Here is a 7029-nt window from a genome sequence, read left to right on the forward strand (position 1 = left end):
ACTTCGTCGTTATTGTACACCAGGACAATAGGTGGCTAAATGGTCTAAAAAAGAGAAAAATAAATAAATAAATAATCGGCGAGCAAGACTCGCGTAAAGCGGCGAAGAAAAGAAGAAGGATTTTAATTGGATGAAAAGTTTTCTACCGCGGGGGGTAACAGCCGTTAGAGAAAGGGCTCGTGCATCGCGCCAATTTCGCTTGTAAAAAGACGTTTCTGTCAGCATTTCAGCAGCAAAGAAGGAGGAAATCGAACGGAGGAGAATAACCAACGAACTGTGACTTCGGGAACATTCTGGAATCCAATGCCGTGTATTTGGCCGTGTAAGTATTGTTCATATCACTCAGATAGAAGAGTGCTTTTACTGAAGCACTACAGATTAAATCATGGAAATTACACTCGTATATCGCCAGTCCCGTGCTTGTACAAAGACTGTTTGTGCACATTTAAGTCTTTTAATGCTCTAAAAGTGCATGTATCCACTTGGCACGCATCAGATTTTGGGAAAGCAACTGTTGAAAAAAAGGTGTTTCACTGTCAGTTATGCGATTTTGCACAACCTTGTACAAAGGCGGATTTTTTTACTCACCTCCGAAAGCATGTAAAACTGCAGCAAAGTGTTGTGTGTCCATTCGAAGGGTGTCATTTTCAAAGTAATGTTTATTCAACTTTTAATGCACATAGATCAAAGCAGCATGACATGAATTGTAAATTTAAGCCCTCAATAGTGAATCATGTTGCTAGTAGCACACTGATTGGTGAAGACACATTTGTGGAGGAACTGCTTCCTGATGAGGATCTTGAAATACCTTTCACTAAAACAGGAGAAGATCTTGAGAGCCAGCTGGAACGTTGCATTGCTTCTCTTTTTCTAAAGATGCAAACAATACTCCACATTTCAGAGACTGCCTTGAAGGAAGTGACAGAACAAATCAATCAGATATTTCTGTTATCTCAGCCACTGCTAAAAAGCACAATTTTGCCAGTTCTTAGGAAATATTGTGGTGATGTTTCAGAAACACTTGTGCGTGAGGTCATCAGTGCCATTAATGAATCAAATGCTTTCCTTAAATGCACTAGCAATGATGGATCATTGTCTACTTCTGCAAAGAGAGAATCATATGTCTTGAGAGAATTCCCAATTGTAATGCCAGTTGAATATAAAATTAATGGTTCGCAAACCGTTGTTTATGTCCCAATTTTGAAGATGCTCCATGCAATGTTAAGCGATGGAAACATAATGGATAAAGCATTATCAACTGAAGTGGGACAGTCACCTGATTATACCTCATACAGAGATGGTTCATGTTTTAAGGAAAATCCATTCTTCATTGAAGAAGAGTTCCGCATTGCACTTTGCTTGTATATTGATGATTTTGAAGTGGCAAATCCCCTGGGAACATCTAAAAAAAAACACAAGATATGTGCCATTTACTGGTTACTCCACAATCTGCATCCAAAGTATCGTTCGTCTCTCCATTCAATACAGCTTGCCATCCTTTGTAAGACCAGTGTGGTCAAGGAGCATGGTTATGGCAAAATTCTCCATCCTCTCATCCAAGATCTTGTAACACTTGAGGAGCAGGGCCTTTACCTGCAACGGCTTGGAGCAAGCATTAAAGGCACTGTATTGTTTGTAGCAGCAGACAATTTGGCAGCTCATTCTCTTGCAGGTTTTTATGAGAGTTTTACGGCTAATCATATGTGCAGATTTTGCATGGCCACCAGGGATGAACTGCAGGTCAGTGAAGTACAGTCTGGTTTTTCCCAGCTCCGAACAAAAGTGACTCATGACAAGCATGTAGAAGATGTTGCTGTGAATCCCACCTTGTCCAAAGAGTGTGGAGTTAAGTCTAGCTGCATACTTAGTGAGAATCTGAAACATTTTCATGTAGTGGATGGTTTCCCACCAGATATCTTACACGATCTTTTAGAAGGTCTTGTGCCTTTTGAATTATCACTTTGTTTTCAGAAGCTAATCGACCAAAAATACATTTCTTTGGAGTCTTTAAATAAGGCGATCAAAGAGTTTCCTTACACATTTACAGACAAAACAGACCGGCCTCAGATTATACCCAAGAGTCACACAGCAAAGTCAACAATTTTAGGCAATGCCCATGAAAATTGGACTCTTCTTAGATTACTTCCTTTTTTGATTGGACACAATGTCCCTGAAGGTGACCTGTTCTGGGAGCTGATCATGACTCTTAAAGATGTGGTTGAACTAGCCACATCTCCAAGATTTTCAGAAGACTCACTGGCTTTTTTTGAAATGAAGATCTCAGAACATCGCCATTTGTTTCAGACACTGTTTCCCTCTACAAGACTTCGGCCCAAACATCACTACCTAGAGCATTATCCCAAACTAATTCGAATTTTTGGACCATTAATAGATGTTTGGACCATGCGCTTTGAGGGGAAACACAAATTCTTCAAAAAAATTGTCCATGCAACACAAAACTTCAAAAATGTGTGTCTCACACTGGCAGTAAGACACCAAAGAATGATGGGTTTCCACTTAGCTTCTCCATCTTTTTTCAAACCACCAGTGGAAATTCAAAAATTGAAAGCTGCTGTTGTTTCTTCATTCCCTGACAATGTGCAGCAGTCCCTCTTTCAGATGAATGGTCAGCAAAACACTGTTTTGGTAGCATCTTCAGTATGTTTGAATGGGATTAAGTATGTACCAGATATGATTGTTTCAGCTGGCTCGTGCTCCGGTCTCCCAGAATTCAGACAGATTACAAAACTTGTAGTTATTAACACTCATGTTGTGTTTGTCTGCAGACAATTGACCTCATGGTATAATGAACACTTAAGGTCCTATGAGCTTTGTGGCAGTCATTTAAGTCCCCATTCAGTCACTGAACTGTCTGAATTGAATGATGTTTTCCCGCTCTCAGCTTACCCAGCCAGAGGAAAACCTTTTGTCACATTAAAACGGTATATTTTATGCTAAATAATAAATATGTGAGAACACATTTCTTAACCAAACATGCCTTTTTTTCTTTTTTTTAATAGAGGGATGCTCAGCATGGACCGAGGACTAGTTCTCCGAATTATCATTAATGATGGAGATATACGTAAATTAACCTTGCCAGATAAGCCTAGCTCGGTAGAAGCTTTTACAATTGAGGTAAAAGAGAAACTTCAGTTGACTTGTGACTTCACATTGCAGTATGAAGATCCTGACTTCAATAATGCACTCTGCAATCTCAGTGATATGAGTGATCTTCCTAACAAAGCAACACTGAAAGTTATTCCTCATGTTACTTTGGTGAATTTTGAAATTAATGAACAGATAACTTGTTCAGCAAATGAGACGCCTAGCAGAGCAGAGTCCACCCACAGCACTTCTGATACAGAAATTTTGTCATCTGCCAGTTCAAACTCGTCCAGCAAACATCAGTGGCCCAAGTCTTTTGAGATTCCTGACTTTTCGGTTGACATTAACTACAGACTGCGACAAGGAGACCTACTTCATATGAGGGATGGAATTTATCTTGCTGTTTCAAGAGACATGAAACATGAAATACTGCAAAAGTTGGCAGAGTGCATGTACTCATATAAAGCATACCCTACTGATGAAGATTTTGCTGAAGTTGCAACAGCCCTTATAAACAAGCATCCGTGTCTTCGAGAGCAAGGATCATTAACAGGGTGCGGAGGGTGGAAAAATAGTCTCAAATTTAAGATGGGCAATTACCGGTCAAAACTCCGTAAAGCTGGATGCCTTGATGTCTCTGTTAATGGAGGAAGAAGGGGCAAGTACTCTCCTGAAGGACAGCCTCCAAAACAAAACATTAAAAAACCACGAAGAGATGAAAGAAATTACCTTCCTGATTTTCCTTTGGGAAAGGATAAAATATCTCTTGAAAAAGATAGAGAACTGCTTGTTGAAGAAATGCGAAAAAGATTGCCAAACAAGACCATGGTCGCCCAAAAGATGGACCAAACATTTCCCTTAAGAAGGAAAGAAATCGTGGAAACAGAGCCACCAATCAGAACAATGATGGAACGCTGGCCAGCACTTTTTACTGAGCGTGAGGTAAGAAATCTTATTGTGATTGGCTATTTGCATATGTTTCATTGGTTAAATGATTTTCTGTTTTTAGGTTTTTGCAGAATTTACTCGCATTGCCTGCAAGAATCTCCAGAGTGAATTCTTTGATGAACTTGACAGACACACACCCCGTCTAATGAAGATTTTTCGGTCTAAAACTGGAACCCTGGGTCAGACCTTATCAAAATTACTAGAGCAAGTTGAGTCAAGAAGAAACGCCAATCAAACATCAAATCAGGTATGATTATTCATGTGTGAATGAGACTTAATTTCTTGCTGCTACTGCATGTCTTTACTGAGCTTCATGTCATCCCAGATGTATAAGATGCGTTAAAAAAAATAAGGATATTTATTTGACCCATGTTAATCAGCCATTTTCTTAAGTGATGCAAAGGGTGGGGGGACAAAACTAATATTCAGAATTTTATTTTTAAATCCAAATCAATGTTTCCAGTATAATGTTATTAGGACGATCACCAATTAAGGGCACATTGTGATGTAAGCAAATTTAAAACTTGTGCAAGAATTGATGATCTTGCATGCTTCCAACATTACTTCTCATACTAACCCATTGACCTAACCTTAACACCACAAACATCATGGGGTCACAACACCCACCTGCATGATTACTCTCGTGACAGACTGAAAGCATTGATTTTGCAGTTTAAAACTTTACAAATATTACTGTGTTTCTTGCACCCACCTATATTTTTTCTTTAGAAAGACTATGATTTGTCCATGTGGGTCATATGAATTATTGTCATGATCACTGTGTTATTTAAGCATCAAACTAGTAGCCCATTTTATATATAACCCCCCGAAAAAATTATTTCCTTAAAATCTTTGTATTTGCCTGAAGAAAGTCATATAATTGGACATGGCATGATTGAATAATTTAAATTATTCCTTTAAATTATTGTACTATTCTTCATGATTTTATAAATGTTAATAAAAAAAACAGTTCATCAAAATAAGATTTAATGTCATATTTTAATTTGCAAATAAAAATACTAAAATGAAACATGGTTCCTTCAAGAAACTACACTGTTACAAATTACCAGCAATGCCATTTTTTACACACTCTGATTCATAAACGCCTCTGTTTTTTCAGGAAACGGAAGTTACAATTCGACGCACTGTGGTTCTTCGTGGTCTCCCTGTCCTTCTTGGGGACAACCCCTCAGAATTTTTTAAGGTTTGCTTTGTAAGTATAGCTGTAAAATTTTATGATTAACATTTAAACTTTTTTTATATGGTTAATGAATTTTGACTGTTTTTTTGTGACCAATACTATAGAAAAATCTAATGTACAGCTCTACTGTCTATTTGATATATTTACTTTATTTATTTTTTTATATTCATATCTATTTAGGACTCAGAAGAAAACAACATTGAGCAGATTCCTGTTGGCATTCTGTTAGTCGACGATGAAGACTCTCCTCACTGCTCTTCGTTGATCCGTGTACGTCCAGTCTCCACTGCTATCATCATAGAGGGAGGTATTGTTATGGATGATGTCAGGGACCTGCCTCTTGCTGTTTGTCTCTTGTTTGGACTATCATATGCACTCCATCTTGATTACCCAAAGAACATGAAGAACACATTCAACTTCATCCAGCAAGTCATGCTTGATCTGGGATCGAAGTCATTGAAACCAAAACTTCAGACTTTGAAGAACCAGTTATTTGCTTAAATCAACACATTTAGGTCAAAATCATCTGACCTGCAGTTCACATAGCCACTACTGGGATGACATGATTCATGTCATCACACATGTCATAGCAAGAAAAAAATTATTTGTATAATTCTACTTTTTGAATAGATTCAGTTGTGTTCAGCATTAATCTTTGTGTAATAGGCTTAAAATATTTAAGTTATAATTTATATAATTTATTTTCATTGTTTGACATATATTAATGGATCACCGTATCCTTGTATTATTGTTATTGTGTATCAGTCAGCATGGTCTGCTTAAAAGCACTTTAAATGAGGATTGTGCTATACGAATGTAGAGATGTTTAGACAGCAGAGGTTTTTCATTCAACCGTTCTGTTGACTTTATTTCTGGGATGATAGTTCAGTGGAGCTACATAGTTTTCCTAAGACATTCTGCATGGTGTATGGAGTGTTGGATATTTTTTGGTCACAATCTTCAGTATGATCATTTTAAACTTGCATAACTATTATTATACTATTATTATCTCCCTTCTCAGTTTTCCACATTAGACATGTTTTGTGCTTTTAATTAAGACAACCTTGAATTACTACTGCACCCTACGGCAGAACTGATTTGTCCTGATTTTGAAGGTTGCCATTTGCTTTGCTCTTTGCACTTTTGTGTGGTCAATCAAAATAAAAATTGAAAACAATGTTATTGTTTCTTAGAACCAGGTGCAGGAGTGGGATTAGAAATGCTGAGAGAATTTCATCTTTAAAAGTTAATAAATTGTTATTTAGTATTTTGTTTGAAGCAGTTAGTGCTCAGTAAAAAAGAATTCTGTGCATTTGCCAGTGAATCATAATAAACCTATGACTGAACAGTCAATTTTGATGCAGGACTTTTCGTTTAGCACCCAGTGGCATTCATCCAATAAATGATAGTAATGTGTGTTGATTTTGATTTTCTCAATTGTTTCAGACATTTCTGCTGTAATCAACATTTTGAAAAAATAAATGTTTTGAAGCGATCTAAATGGAGACCTGTGATTTTTACTAGTTGCAATGTATTTGAAACTGTAAATAAAATTAAATAGGAAAATAGCTATAATTTTATTGATAAATTATAATAATTATTGTTATGCTATAGGTTAACTTTACTGATACCATTCCTCAAAGCACAGATTCAGTTAAGTTAATAAAACTTAAATGCTTTAAGTAAATGTGACTGGATACAAGTAAGGAATACTTTTAATACATAAGTAAATATGACTCAAATAACACTTGATATGATTAAGTTAATATTACTTA

At 36.7% G+C, this 7029-nt stretch overlaps 1 long non-coding RNA gene across 1 annotated transcript; it reads left to right on the forward strand.

Moving 5' to 3' along the window:
- The first annotated feature begins 4103 nt into the window (after positions 1-4103).
- Positions 4104-5850, forward strand: LOC125709490 (uncharacterized). Its single transcript, XR_007382726.1, has 3 exons — positions 4104-4300; positions 5174-5266; positions 5435-5850. It is a non-coding gene; the product is annotated as an uncharacterized LOC125709490 (long non-coding RNA).
- Positions 5851-7029: the final 1179 nt, after the last annotated feature.

This window comes from Brienomyrus brachyistius, chromosome 16 (genome assembly GCF_023856365.1).
Source record: "Brienomyrus brachyistius isolate T26 chromosome 16, BBRACH_0.4, whole genome shotgun sequence".
NCBI classification, from domain to species: Eukaryota; Metazoa; Chordata; class Actinopteri; order Osteoglossiformes; family Mormyridae; genus Brienomyrus; species Brienomyrus brachyistius.